The sequence below is a fragment of the Scomber japonicus genome, chromosome 10 (genome assembly GCF_027409825.1).
Source record: "Scomber japonicus isolate fScoJap1 chromosome 10, fScoJap1.pri, whole genome shotgun sequence".
Classification (NCBI taxonomy): domain Eukaryota; kingdom Metazoa; phylum Chordata; class Actinopteri; order Scombriformes; family Scombridae; genus Scomber; species Scomber japonicus.
The window spans coordinates 13,985,740-14,002,182 of NC_070587.1; the positions used below are offsets into that span (position 1 = coordinate 13,985,740).

The window sequence follows — 16,443 nt, forward strand, 5'->3', positions numbered from 1 at the left end:
TCCTATTTCTTTTGCATGCAATGCACAGACCATTTACTAATTTAATTTGAAACTTTCACTCTGTGTCATCTGCAATGAATGTTTTTTTTCTGGTGATAGAAATTTATACACTGTATGAATGTGTGTGTGTTGCTTTTACATGTTTGTGTCTATGCATGTTAATCAACGTCCTTGTTCATTAGTGTCCTTGCCTGTAAGTGCACCAAATCAGCTGCTGAAGTCTTACCATGCTGAAAAGTGACTCAGCCCTGACATTGATGCTAGCAGGGACTGGAGCTGTCGCCACTATGTACTCTTCAGGGTTATTGTGACACCTTCCAGCAACCTGGAAGAGATGCCAAGACTGAGAGATTTAAAGTCAGTGGCCTGCCTTGGCCTGTCTCTTCCTTTCTACTCCACAGCAACAGAGTGTTGGCTTCCCGGCACTCTCAGCCAGGTGTTATTAATGTGGTATTGATCTTTCAAACTCGGGCAAGTCCATTTTACTTAAATTTGATCAAAGTGGCATTCTGCCTGTGGCCTGCAAGTTTGATGTAGGAGTGTGAAATAGCCAGCCAGCCATTCAGCCAGTCAGCCAGGACTTTCATGACGTAATACAAGTAGCTGGGTTTGTAGAAGCAGAATTTTAGAAGTATTGTGCAGAGGACAGGAACAAGTAGAAGTCCTCTCAAACATGAACGAGTGAGCCAGAGTGTCTCATTACCATAAGAAGGCTGTATATATTACAAATAAGCTACAAAATATCCTGTTGATGTACTGATCTAATATGACACAACTATTGTACTCATTATCACTTAAAAGCATATGTTCTACTTGAGTAACAGACATGGAAATTTATCATTAAACACAGATGAGCCAGTGTTTATATCCTGGATATGAAGAGAGAGAGACTGCCTAGCTTGAGCGCACACACAGATGTGTAATTATCCAACAAAGAAATATGCAGTGTTGAGAGTTGCAGCCGTTTCAGTGATTGTGTTTTCCTCCCTGAGGTAGCGAGCTACAGACTGCAAAAAGTGGGTCTGCAAGACTGATGCTGCGAGCACTGGCTGCTCCTTATCCTTACCCAGAGGAAAGCAAGCCTCCTGAGCGGTTTATATTTAGCCCACGGGCCGTGTTTGAGTTCTTTACCTTTCTCTGTGTCAACAAATGTACAGCCACATTCTTCAGGCCGTCTGTTGTGGTGTAGTGTTAAAGGAAAGCTGGAGTCAGAGTTCAGAATTAGGCCAGGATTGCAGTGTCAGGATCTGAACTGTTGTTGAGCTGCCTGTAGTTGTCTGCATATGACACCCCCAGTGTAATATGAACCGCTGACACTCCTCTAAAAGTCAAAACACTCTCTTCAGGACATTTTTCACCCTGCTGGTGTAATGGATGCAGGATATTTTTTTTGTCTCTATGCCACAATGCCTCCTCTCTAGGAGGAGTGGTATTTCTGGTTTGACCAGTCACTTTTAGGGGAATAAATATCCTTACAGAGACCTAACCATGAACCCAAACACTTCATCACCCTGATGTATCTTACACTTATTAGACTGACACTCTTTCCCATAAACTTTATTAGGACAGTGGAAAATGAAGAGCATGAAAGTGTAACAGCATGGATATTGTCTAGTGTGCTGCTTTACAACTGAGCTCTTTAAAAAATAACCATATCTGTTTAGTCATACACCTTTTACCTTGCACCACTTGTCCCTCTTTTGCTATTGAATTAAAGGCATTTTTTTGTGTCTTTCCCTGCAGCATGGCCTCATGGTGCTGCAGTGACAGTAAGCTGTGACAGCTGCTGTTGCTGGTGGGTTATGGGTAGGTCATGGCAGCTGTAGTAGCACAGGTGCCAGCTGGTGGTTAATCAGTCAGTGAAATTATTTCAAACCTGTTGATATAACACGTATGAGGTGCTTGATTTAAAGAGTGTCATTAATAATAATAAGAATAATAATGTGATGTGCAAATACCTTCTCTTTGGGCTGATAACATTATATGAGGGTTTCCAAGGAGTTTGTGATGTTTGATGGTGTCCATGAAATCTTCAGTTGAAGTGAAAACATCACCCAAGATGGAGTTGTGTGGATTTTTACAACAGCGATGTGAGTGTTACATGCAGTTTCATCACAGTTCTATGCAGGGAAAATTACTCAGTAGTCTGGCAGTTTTGTAATTTTTGTTAATATTGCAGAATACATGCAATCCTTATTCTCCTCTGGACTGCAGGGGCATTGTACTGTATCATGTCTGAATGTCAATGCAGTCGGTCTAAGAGAGCATGCTATGATGTGCTAGCACACTGGCTTCTGACTGCCAGTTGGGTTGAAAAGGTTTGGCCGAGTGATGTTGTTTAAAGAGAGTTTGGGAACTTGTCCGGCTGTTGGACGCTTTGTTCTGATTCAGGTGCTGAAGTGAGACAGAATAAAAGCACAGCCTATTGATTTTTCAAACACAGCCTGTCACAGTCAGCTTATTGTCTTCTTCCTCTTGAAGCTCTCCTTTCGATCCTACATGACCTCCCATCACAATCCTCCTCCCTTTGACATGCCTCTATTTCAGCAGTTGCTCAGGGGATTGCGAGTACCTTATCATAAAAAACTACATCCCTTTCTCCCTTAGCTGTTACACTTTGTATTGTTGTCAGACATTTCAGGGGCACGCAGTTCAGGGTTTGCCCCTCTTTACCTTTTTCCCTCATGTCAGGGTATGCAGCATGCATGATTCAAGTCACTCATTAACAGCCGATTCTTTGAAAACAGGGTCTATTATTCATTCTTTTGAAGGTGGTATAATTGCCTTTCGGCAAATGGAAGATACTGCATTTGCTGTCCAGTGTATTTAGACAGTGTGTGAGTCACTTCTGCTGGGACACTAATGAAGAGAGATAGCTCCTGAGCAAGAAAATATTTGCCCTTTCTCCTCAGATTGCTGCGCTGTTATTGTGTTGCTCAGAAACCGGTGTGATACAATTCATCACAATGCCAGTACATGAATTGGTGTTTAGGTGTGTTGGTGACCCAGGGAGGTGATTTGCCTTTCACCTGAGGAAAATTAGGCAGTGTAGTCTTGACAAACCTTCTGTCAAGGCACTCTGGCCCTCTACAGCCCCCCCTAGTCCTCCTGGGTCCTTCTGGGCAAGTGATTGCTCAGCTGCCTGGCGTTCCTGAGAGACAGCTTGTCAAGACAGGGTGAGAGACCTTTTTTTGTTCCTGCGCTGTCCGCCTGATACGGCTTGCTGGGTGAGGCCAGAATAGGAATGGTGGTGGAGATGAGTGGCTTATGGGTGGATTGAGGTGGGCACTGAAATGACTCTTTAAAGTTTTGTATTTAAAGTGAGATAAAGGCCATGTCCACACTAACGTGGGTACATTTGAAAATGCATCTGTTTTTGGCCCGCTATTCACCCCAAACTGGCACTGCAAATGGGCCTTTGTGGAAACGATGTTTTTTCAAACGGTGGTCTCACTTTGACATGTGGACGGGGAAAAACAGAACGTTTCACAAATGTGGACGCCATGATTGTGATGTGATCTACTGTAAAACTTCTGGATCAAGAGGCCTGTGTAAAAGACGAGATGTCAAGGCTTCTCTGTTGTTTTTGGCATTTTGATGTGAATGGCTATTTTTTTAGGGAATGGCCTGGAAAGGCTAATATTGAAGGAAACTTTGATGCCATATTCAAATGTCCTGAACCTTCTGTAGCCAAAAGCAGAGCACTGTTGCCTGTTTTGTATTCGCACAAAGCCAGAAATATGCAAGAATGCCCAAGGAGCCCACAGGGTGCTGCTAACAAAGAGCTTAATTCAAATACAGATAATTGTTGCTTACCCTTACTGTGTGTGTGTGTGCATGTGTTTTTCAGCATATGTAGGTGTTTGTGTGGGAGCCTGTATTCACACTGGTGAGAGCTCGGTGTGTGTTTTGTATTTGTGGAAGGGGCAGATTGGTGATTGTTCCCAGGTGATTGTTCCCACCTGATTATATAAATAAATGTAAATATTTGCTGAACTCCTTTGGCCATTTTGAACTTCCAAAAATCACAGCCAGATTATTGGGTTTTTGTTTGCTTTATTCTTACACTAGAATGTGTGAAATGTGAAAATGTAAATGAACAAATTAGCATACCGTGCTTGGGACATATTCTTCTGATGATAAATATATTGCACTCCAAAGATCAGCTGAGATTTGCCATAGAAACAGACTTTGCAACCAGTCTGTGTTTAGGGAGTAGTTGGAGTACACATTGTGTCAAAGACCTCAGAGCAGGTCGGTCCTGGCCTTTGTCTGCTCGGACAGCCCGGGTAATTAAGAATCAGCTTAGACTGGGATTAGGGCTGGAAGTAGGCTGATCACAGGGGACAGGAGAAAAGGCATTAGGAGAATGGTGGTTAATATGGGTATTACTCTGCTTAGCTGTGGTGTCATGTGACAATAAGACAACTGACAATGGAACCCTGTTGATGCTGAGATCCCTTGCTCTCTGCTAATAGGCTTTACTGCAGATAGCTTTGTTTACCCACAGTATGCAGCACTCCACCTTCCTGCTTTATCTCCTTTCCTCACAAATTCAAACTTTTATAATTTGTCTCAACCTAATTAGAAAATGGTAATATTTTGCTGTACACCTCCCTGAGGTATTTTAGCACTGTTCAGAAGTATTTGCTTTACACCGGCACCTTTGAAACGAAACATGCATGATTGTTCATCTCTCTTGTGAGTGCGCACACACACTTTTGCTGTTTTTGAGATATTTTCTGAGGAATGTAATTAATGTTCTCATTAACTGAGTGAACGAGCTGTAAGGCAGAACGAAAAGCCTGATACCCTCGGGGTCCTGGCCCTCTTATACTTTAGGAAGCATGGTTGCTGAAATGGATAACCTGTGTTTAGCATGTGAAACAAATAGTTTCCTGTTAGTTCAGTCCCTTTTATAGTGATCCACATGCAGAGGTAACCTGATGCTCACAGCCTCTGCACCACTTCCATAAGTGAAGCCATTTGTTGCCCTTTAGACAGGTTGTGGAACCAGGCCTGTGGGAATATTAACGTTGTAGGGATGAGGTTCTTCCAAACACATAAATGTTACATTAAATGGCCCACATATATTTGCTGCATTACTCTTATTCACAATAAACCTGTGCATCTATCCCTTGTATAAACTCCTGATGTATTAGGAAACATTCCTACAGGTGGATAGTTGGCAGACTTATCAGTGCATGACATAACACACCAATGCTTTGTTTTGACCTAATTGAGAGGGAACAGGGAATTGTTTTCCATAGTCTTTAAGAGCTAATCCCATCAGAGGGACTGCACAGCATGGAGGGTTAACTCAGTCACGTCTGAAGTAGCGCTGCCAGAACAAGAAACAGACAGGAATGTGTTTGTCTCGCTAACTTGGCTTTATTCACTCCTGGAAAAGCAAAAAGGGGAACACTCCTCCCAGACAACATGACTTCTTAATTCCTCTTTATGAGCCAGAATAGGGAGCCAGCATCTGATTCTGTGAGCCCTTATCTGTCGATGAAAGCAGGAGACGACTTATGATTGGGACTCATCTGTGGCTTGGAGAGGTCCAGTGGTGGCTCAGACTATCATTATGGCAGATGAATTAACTAGGTTTTACCTCTCAGAGGAGGCTTCCTTGCTTCACTGGTTGTCTGTTGGCTTGGTTAGGCACATGTGCTCCTGGGGGAACGGGCTCATTCAATGCTGAGGCCATGGAACTGAGGATTTATCCCAGTCCAGTGAGTCCCGGTGGCGCCACAAGCTCCGGCTGAAGGATTTAAGATAGTTCTGTCCGTCTGTCTTTCTCCTCAGAGATGGGGAAGAAAGATTTAGTTTAGTTTCTTTAGTTGCAATAAATGTCTGGGCCTGCAGTACCCCTGTGGTTGATATGTTCCGGTAGGAATTAATAATGGGATAAATTGGGTGAAAGGTGAGGTTGAGAGGAAGATATATTGAGAGGAAAATGTGGTTTGGTTTTCTTTGGTGGCTAGAGTATTGTGTACTCTGTTGCTCTAATACTACTTTCTTATAGTAATGAGCTCAGGAACTTTAGCTAATAGCTTATTAGTGGTAATAAATTGTTAACTAATGCTTTCTAGATCCAGTACAAACCATTAATACTCAAACTGGGTTGCCAGATTGTGAAAAATCCCCATTATCTTCAATTAAAATATTTGGCAGTCTTTAATAACACTTTTTTTTAAATGTTAAAAGTTGTTTAGTTAATTGTTTGTTTAATAGTTTTAAGCTTTACCTGCTAAATGAAAGAACTAAAAAGACCTAGCAAAGATCCTACTAGATACGGATAAAGGACAGCTAAAGAGATTTGTTTTCACAACCTGGCGACCCAATACTTTGTCTTATTAATGGTTAACTAATTAACTGATAAATAAAGCAGAAGTCATTGATTAATTACCACAAATCAAGCTGTTACTTATAATATAAACAGTGTCTTAACATGACACTAAAGCAATACTTGATATGATAACAAGAACAAGACTAAAAACCAGAACACCCATCCAAAGTTAAATTTAGCCTAATTGTAAACCATTTGAGTTCTGAAGTTGTTTCAGAGTAATCAACCACCACCTGTTTGTTTTCCTGGAGGCTTTTTATTGTGAAGCAGCTGTAGAAGGTGTTGAGTCTGAATTACAGAAAGACAAACATCAACAACATCTGCTTTCTTGCAGCAGTTGTTGCTTCTTTTGTAATACGTGGTACTTATGTTTATTCAGAGATACCACAGTCATAAAGTTAAGTACGGCTTATGTTGCTTGATTGAAAATTATATTATTGTTTAGGTCTCAATCCTATTGAACATCTTAAGATTTTCCTCTTTTTTTTTCTTTAAATTTGTATATTAAATTTAACTAAAGCCATTTAAAAAATATAATTTTCATGAATAGCCATAAATTACCTATTTTGAGCACGACCTGTGATTCTTGTCAAGAACTGGATATGAGGTATAAAGAGATTGTATTGAGCTTTCTGAAAAACATATCTTTTCACATCTTTCCCTTTTTCAAGGTTCTTCTCTGTTCTTGATTTCTTCATTTCTCCATCATTCCCTCAGCGTGTTTCACCAGGCTGTGTTTTCCTCTCCGTCTTTGTCCTTGTCCTCTCAGCCTTAGGGCTTCTTGGGAATCTGCAGTATGCTCAGTGTTTCTGGGAAAGGCTCAGTATTTCGAGGCTGGCAGAGCAGCACGAGCTCAAAGCAGACCTGTCTTTGAGTGTGTGTGTCTGCCTGCCTCCCCAGGCACTCATTAAGCTGGTGTGTGAAGGTGTGTGTTTCTGCAGGCAGTGGGGGAAACATGCGCACATGAGGAGGTTAAAAGGCCCCTGACAGAGACATAATTTCCCAGCCTGGGGCGATGGGAGAAGGTAACTTCATTAGCCAGTTGCGGCTGTACAGATTAACTCGATTATACTAACCAAGTCTTGATGGCGACAGTGGTGCAGAGTACAAATGTCACACCTGGAACTATGCTAAGTTTTTTCTTTTTTTGGGTGGGTTGTTGGAGGGGTTGTAGTAGTGTGTGTGTGTGTGTGTGTGTGTGTGTGTGTGTGTGTGCACATGTGGGTGGGCATGTGTAATAAATGGAGGGAGAGGGGGAGGGTCATTTGGTACACCTGGGACATTTGGCTGCTCTGTAATTTTCAAAGTGACTCATCTTCAGGTAATGAGCAGGTACCAGTCTAGAAACTCCTTACTGTGATTTGGCTGATGGAAGACACACTCTTCCTCTCCTTTATACATGCCTGCACATGTAAACACACACATAAAAAAACACACACGCACGCACACACACCCTGTCCTTTTTTTGAACATTCTTGCAACATTACCACAAAGATAATCAATTTTCCTATTTATATCTACAGTATCTGTCAACATATCTGTTACACATAATATGCACAAACATTTGCAGTCATGCATAGTCACACACTTGCCCTTTCATTACTCAGAGGGCAAACGACATTAACCTCTTTTAACCCGAATTGATCTGCAGCGCCTCTTGACTTCACTCTACATTAGGTGATGGGATAGGCGTGGCTTTACAGATGTGTTAGTGCTCTGCTTGGCCTTTGAGGTGCATCTTGGACAATAAAATTAGCAACATACAAATGCAGGTTGAATCATTCACAGGAAGCAGTTCAGTTTTTTTTTTTTTTTTGTGACCTTGTCCAGAATTTATTTAAAAGAAAAAAGTGGATTTCTGTTGCTTCAGGCTTGTTAGATTAGAACCGTCTAAACCTTTCACATGATGCTGCGTGCTTCAGATTAAACACTTTAAATCTCTAAAGGGAGTTGTTTGTGAAGGCCACTTTCATGAATAGTCCTTGATGTAATACATTTCTATGGCTTTGTGTGTGTAGGCACCTGTTGAGAAAGAATATTTTTTCCTTCTATGTGTGTAGATTCTCTGAATTCTGCATTTTACACACATGCTGCTATAATATACCATTCACAAGTGAGACTTAGGTACCAGCTGAGTAAAAAGTATGCCTAGGCCCTCAGACTGTCAGACTCCCACTCAGGCTATTTCTTCTGACCTACAAATGCTTCAGAAAACACACACACACACACACACACACTCAGGCTTGTCAGCTCCCCAGTCATGCACAGGATCCTGGTCAAGGTGGAGAAGTATGATGGGGCAGGTGAAGCCAGAGAGATGCAGACACATGGAGATGAGAGGAGGGAACGAGGGATAGAAAACGCTCCATCTCACATATCCTGCTGACAGCTGCCCTCTTATTGTCAGTCTCAAGCTGACAGGCCAGATTCACTAAGATTCTGCCGAGCTGCCGCTTTGATGAAATGTTTTCAGGAAATGAGGAAAACCGAGCTGACTGCAACCTCTGGCTTTAAGAGAAACAAAACACGATGCTCAAGAAAATGAAGTTGTCATGGAAATGATTGCCCGAAGAGTGTCCAATTTTCTAGATGTTTGGGAGCTAATTTTACTTTCATCTGTCATAGCCCGGGAAAAGAGTGTAGTGACAGATTCTGGTGCTGCAGGCTAAATGAGCACATGGACACATCTAGGTTTACGAGCGCAGAATATAATTTTAGGGAAATTACAGCTTTCTGAATTCCTCCAGTAATTACCATTACCATGACTCTGTGTGCGGTGCAGATTTAAGGTGGAGCCACCAAGGCACCAGTAAACCCAGACAAAGGCAGGTACATCATTAGTGGTTATATCAGAATGAAAGCTCATAACACACCATGCTGTGAGATTATCTCAGCAGTCTCCGTACTCACAGTGTTTTGGCCTCTAGCAGACGGCAGGGTGGATAGCTTCCTGTTGCAGGTCCTGTTTTTCCATGCCACCTTTACAGGGCTAGTGTGGAGAAACACTGCCCTCTCTCCATGGCCTTTGATAAAATCATCCAGATCATGAAAAATAACTGCTCTGCCACTGTAGCCGAACTAGGAAGTGTCATGTGATCCGGATTGGCTTTTTTCTACTGTCTACAAATAGGGTCATATTAGGAGCAGGGCAGGGATACAGAGAGGGTTTCTACAGAAGATTGGACAAATGGCCTTTTGGCTTGTAATGCGACTGGACTATGAGCTGCATCTCTGGCGGAGATATGGGACATTAGGGTTGGGTGATATGATGATATATACTATGAGAAGAGAGATTTGTCAGCCAATAGAGATTTACTATACTGCTTGTACTGAGGAGGCTGCAGTACCTCTTTCTTATCTCTGGTTGTATTGTATTGCTCCATTTTGAGCAAGTTTGTCACCCATGAGCAGGACTACTTTATGGCACTACAAGATTCACATGATATTTTTGTCAGTGTCATAAAGTATCTTCATTTTTCAATTAGCAGTTTAGGTTACTGGTTATTTAAGTAGTTGTATTAAGCAAAAGTGCTAAAAAAAAAGTATGTGAGAATTGTCTGATTTTCCTGTTTATATTGCAGAGAATAAAATATATTTTGGTTTTGAAACAAACAAGTAAGTGGCTGGTATTTTCACTGTTTTAGACCATTTTGTAGAAAAAAATAATTAATTTATTAAAATAAAAACTGACTATGATTTATTTTATTTGACATTTAATTTAATAGAGACAAGAATAGCATTGACTAACACCATGCACAACAACTAATTGTCACTAAAACACATAGAAAATAATACAAAACAGAATTAGTATTACAGTAAAATTACTATTAAAAGTAATAAACAAGTCACATAGTCATTCATAACTGTGATCTGTAGTGTAGGTGTATAATTGCTCTTTAAAAACTGTTGCAGCTTGCATATTAAAATGATCCTGCTGATGATATGAGAATTTCACTTAAATATGCAGCGACTTTGCCACTATAGCATTTACAGGATGACATTGTGGAGGCACGTCATAGCATACACCAGCACATACACGCTTTTCCTCTGCCTCTTTGTCTTTTTACACAAACGTTGTAGTTAGAAAAATCCCAGTCGTGGTGTAGCGCTCATCGTTTGTGCTCAAGCGGAGCGGTGTGTTCGGTTTGTGCCTGAAGGAGGTGGATTAGTATGAAGACATCTTTTAGTATCTGCCAGAGGTTTCCCAGCTGCACTGTATGTTCTGCACTTCTTTTAACTCTCCTCTTGCTGCAGCGTGCTCAGCAAAAGTCATTCTTACCTTGAGGAAGAATGAGCACAGGGGGTTAGGAGAGAGGTGGTAATGCTATTATGACACGTCAAGCTCTGGCTCTGATTGTCATGCTCTCTATTCATGCACTGCTCCATTCACATCTCAATAGACCTGATCTATTCGTTTGATACCATCCCCCTCCAACCCCCGCCACACACACATCCAGAGGCAGCATATTCACAGGAAGCCTCTATTTACACTGCTGCCTTTTTTTTTTTTTTTTTTAAACATTATTTTCAAAAGTTTGCATGTGTTTAGTGCCCACAGCTCAGAGCAGCAGGAGTTGAAAATGTTTCATTTTTGTAAGCAAAACAGTGCCATGCTTCACACAAGTCTCGCAGCAATAGCCACAACCAACGCTTTTCATATGCATGTGTTTAGTGCTGCTGGAGTTGAAAATCTCAGCATCTTCCACATCTCTCTCCTGTTTCTCAGTCGGCCTCTCCAGCAGTTTTTCCCTCTCCTCCCTCGCCCCTTTCTTTCCATCTCTCACCCTTTTTACATCTCCTACTGTCTCTCCTTCTCCTCGTTCCCTCTGTTTTCCTCCATCTCGCCCTCTCCTTGTATATTTTCAGCACTCGCTCTGTGAGATCTCATGCTGTCCTGTACGAAGCCTCAAATCAACACCAGCAGCAAGACTGGGCAGAGCTGGTGCTGTCCCGCAGCAAGGCCACACAGCAGCGTGAGATTGACGGGCTGTGTAGCCAGATGTGTTCTGCCTCACTGCGCTTTGTGTGTGTCTGAGCGTGTGCATTGTGTGTGTGTGTGTGTGTGTGTGTGTGTGCGATTTGCGGGATTGGAGGATAGATATAGAGAAAAAGAATGAGAAAAGGAAAATAGAGGCCAGGGGAACAAGCTTTGCTTTTGTTGAGTTTACATAATTAATGTTTTGTTAAACAGAACTGTGTCTACAAACAGTATCAGCTCTGAACACAAATGCAAATATTGTCTAGAGGATAAGCATGGAAAACTCTCAAAATGCATCATGATGAAGCTTCCATATACATTCATTACCCTGGTTGTTTAAGTTGATTATATTCCAGGTAATGAAAAGCTGAAAACAATTATTATTTTTTTCTCAGAACTATTCAATTGCTTTTAAATTCCTGCCTGAATCAATTATCAATTGTAAAGATGCGTCGTGACTGCACTGAATAATCAGAGAGCAGTTTTATTGTTTTAATCAGTGTTCTTCTTCTCTCCCCCCGCCTTGTGATCAACCTGTTTGTTCAAGGGCTTTACAGACACATTCGATGTGACTCAACTTGATGGTTAAGATTTGGGGACAGTTCAAATGAAATCAGTGTTGTAAGTGCTGCCTGTTTTCTCCTGAGTGGGGGTCACAGTTGTTTGTCATTTAGAGGCAAACCACTGTGATTAGACTCCTGCTCCTGGGACTGTATAGCTTTCTAGGATGTGCTTTGTCAGCACCAAACAGGACATTTATCATATACTCCACCTCACTCCTGCTAACCCACACAGCATGGAAGTGAGCTCATATCTCTATTCTGTATACTATACATATGTACTGTATGCACACATAGAAAGACACACACAGATGTACAGTCCATTCCAAAAGTATTGGACTAATGAGGCCAATTCCTTTATTTTTGCTGTAGACTGAAAACATTTGGGTTTGACATCAAAAGATGAATATGACACAAGAGATCAACATTTCAGCTTTTATTTCTAGGTATTCACATCTGGATCTGATACACAACTTAGAAGATAGCATTATTTGTAACGGAACACCACATTTTTAGGTGAGCAAAAGTATTGGAACAGATAGACTTCAAATAGATTTAAGTGAATAAGACTTAATATTTAGTTGCAATAACTGCATCAAGCCTGTGACCCATTAACATCACTGAACTTTTGCATTCTTCTTTTGTGATGCTTTTCCAGGCTTTCACCGCAGCCTCTATCAGTTGTTGTTTGTTTTGGGGGGTTACTCCCTTCAGTCTCCTCTTTAGCAGGTGAAATGCATGCTCTATAGGGTTTAAGTCTGGAGATTGACTTGGCCAGTCTAAAACCTTCCACTTCTTGCCCCTGATGAAGTCCTTTGTTGTTTTTGCAGTGTGTTTTGGGTCGTTATCTTGCTGCATGAAGGATCTCTCAATCAGTTTAATTGTATCTTTCTTTAAATTGGCAGAGAAAATGTTTCTGTAGACTTCTGAGTTCATTTTGCTGCTGCCATCATGTGTTATGTCATCAATGAAGATTAATGAGCCCGTACCAGAAGAAGCCATGCAAGCCCAAGCCATGACATTACCTCCACATGTTTCACAGATGAACTTGTATGTTTGGGATCATGAGCAGAGCCTTTCTTTCTCCAAACTTTAGCCTTTCTATAACTTTGGTAAAGATTCATCTTTGTCTCATCAGTCCATAAAACTTTGTCCCAGCATTTTTGAGGCTCGTCTCTGTACTTTTTGGCAAAATCCAGCCTGGTCTTCCTAGTCTTTTTGCTAATGAGTGGTTTGCATCTTCTGGTGTAGCCTCTGTACTTTTTGTTCATGAAGTCTTCTGCAAACAGTAGATTGTGATACCTTCACTCCTGCCCTCTGGAGGTTGTTGGTGATGTCACTAACAGTTGTTTTAGGGTCTTTCATTACAGCTCTCACAATGTTTCTGTTGTCTACTGCTGCTGTTTTCCTTTGGTCTGCCCGTTCAACGTCTGTTACTTAGTACACCAGTGGTTTATTTCTTCTTCAGGGCATTCCAAATGGCTGTACTGGCTATGGCCAATGTTTGTGCAATGGCTCTGATTGATTTTACATTTTCTCTCAGCTTCACAATTGCTTTTTGTTCACCCATAGACAGCTCTCTGGTTTTCATGTTGGTTACACCTCTAACTATAACTAACTAAGTCTGCACAGGCAAAACCCAAATGTAAAACTCAGCGTAGACATTCAGCACTATTTATTCTCAGTCACATGTTCAAATATAAAGGAATTGTTCCAATACTGTTCCAATACTTTTGGAGGGGACTGTACTGTATATGTGTTATGTGTGCATAAAAATAATGATGAAACATGTGGGCAACAGTTCTACCTTGGATATTTTTATCTGCCCTAAGCATGAGTATACACAAATTCCCAGAATGGTCAACAGTGTGGTGGGTGCATGAATGAATCCTCATGTTAAACAGTGAATGAGCATTTACACATGGACAGACATGTAGTGAGCCTAACTACACTGAAACACATGCGCAAGCTCATCCAAGAATGCTGAAGCAATTTAGTTGACCTACAAACAGTCCAGACACACACACACACACACACACACACACACACACACACACACACACACACACACACACACACACACACACACACACTGCACCTGTGTCTTTCATGGTGATACATTTGTGTGTGAGTTGTGGGCAATTAATCGAAAAATAATCAAAACCGACATTTAGAAACTCTAATCGACTTAATCTTGCTTATGTTAATTAATTGTGGTGTTCACTGTTGCCATGACAGTAAAGGTTGCATATCTTTTTAAGGTATTTGAAAACTTGTCTCCAGTGATCATTTTAACCCAAACCATGATCTTTACATAGTTCTAATCAAGTAAACCAGACATTAACCACAGCTTCACACCTTAAAACATCATTATTTTCACTCCCTAAAGATACTCATGTGCGAAGATCACAAAATATCGTGTGAGGGCAGCAGTGTAAAATAGAAAAAAACAAAAGAAACTGTGAAAATACATAATTGTTCATCAAGGTTGGAGATAATCGCTCATTAATCGTAATTGAGGTTAAAAGTTCAATTAATCATGATTTTGATTAGTTTGAGTCCTAGTTGTGGGTGCGTGGGGATCAGTCACAGTTGTGTGAAGCTTTTATGGGCTTCATATGTTCAACATGTTCCTTGTGTTGTGTCTTGGTGGTTGTGTGTTCATACTTTATAGATTCTGACAAGTTAGTTTTGATTTATTTAATGGAAATTGAAAGTGTACAATAAGAAACAAATATGTCATAAATAGGGCATATAAAGGTGTATGTATAAATTACTTTATAAATTACTTGTATTATTCTTTTAACAGTTAGGCTAAACACAAGGCCAAGACTGTCTACCAAGCAGTACTGTAAATTAATCTCATTATCCAGTCTATGCAGACACAGCGGTTATTTATATATATATATATTTTTAAGGGACTTCAATACAGATTTAAGGCAGTGATGTTAAACCAAAGTAGCAGGAAACACTAAAGGGAGAAATTAATAAAAATATGAACGACAAACGGTTCTTTTCCTACCTAATTAGACCCACACAGCATTGTGTGTGTGTGTGTATATATATATATATATATATATATATATATATACACACACACACACAGCCATGACAGTGTGTGATAGGGAAATTGCGTCGGAAAATAACATCAGCAATAAACAGCTGGTTACAGGATGACATAGTTGTAAAATCGAACGCATTCAAGTGCAAATTTGATGTAATGTAAATTATAATTTTAGTGTGAATTCAATATGACAGTTGTGACAATTTATTTGATTAAATTTTAGGGGAAGGTGAGCGTCGTGCGTCAAAGTTTCTTTTCCAGGTGATTTTCACATACACATTCACCTTCACGTTTGTATATCACACTGTAAATAAAAAACACAATCATAGATTTTTTGAGTTTGTAACCTGTTCAAGTTTCGTTAGTTAGTTCATTCATTCATTGGGCAGGCTAGTGGCTCGTTTTGAAAATATTTTTCAGGTATGTGTTGCTGTGGTTCTATGGCATAGATGAAGCATACAACAGCCTCAATTAAACACTCCTCTTATTTGTAACTGCCTCGCTTCGATATGACAAGTTTTAGGATGAAGACGTAAAGTGAGCTTCCCCTCTTTAAAACACCCGCAGCCATCACTGGCTCACACACAAACAGGTGAAGTACAGCGGGGCCTGTTGCAGTGTAATTCAGCCTCAGAGCTCCATAAGTCATATCCATAATGCACAGCATGCAACTGCATAGCTGTAGTTAATATTACTGAATCACTTTGATGAATAACTGCAGATGAAATGGCTTTAATGTGGTCCTGACTTATTGTTGGTGATTCGTGATATCCCTCTTGGATACTGGGTAGTGCACTTTATAATTCTATTTGGAGACATCACATTAATAATCTGTCTGGAAGCTATTTTGCCATTTTATCTTCATTATCTAATCAAACTTAAGTACACATAAACATTCAGCTACAATACCACTTATTAATAATTTAGTGTAATGTACATTTATAAAGGAGTATCTATCAGTATCTGTCTATCCTTTAATGCTGAGCTAAAACAAAAGAGTCAAATTTGATAATTAGTCTAGTAACAAAATGAATCAACAACTATATATCAGCTTCTCAAATGTGACGATTAGCTGAATCTCCTTATCTTAAATTACAATAAATGAAATATCTTTTGTTTATAGTTTTTGTTAGTTGGACAAAACAAGACATTTTTCACAATTTTCTGAAGCTTCATACTAAACTATCAATCAACAAAGAAACTTAATCGATAATGAAAATAGTCACTTCAGTGTATTGCCTTGCCACATGCTGTTTTCAGTAAATGCGAGCAGATATAATGTATCAAATAGCTTGTTATGACAATTGATTTTCCATTTTGTATAACACGGAAGTGTTTCTAATTATACTGAAGGTTATAAGAAATGTTCCTTAGACATATCTTCACACTATGTAGGTTGAATGGCTGTAATGATTTCTCTAGTGCTCAAGCTGTCATGCTGTTGCGTGTCAATTATGTCCTGGTCATCATTAGCCGGATGGTATAAAAA

The 16,443-nt window shown here is 40.2% G+C and overlaps 1 protein-coding gene across 3 annotated transcripts in view; it reads left to right on the plus strand.

Annotated features, from left to right (window-relative positions):
• The window catches only part of ptprub (protein tyrosine phosphatase receptor type Ub), a 159,916-nt gene that overhangs the window by 4,875 nt on the left and 138,598 nt on the right, over window positions 1-16,443 (plus strand). The gene's annotated exons all lie outside the window — the stretch shown is intronic.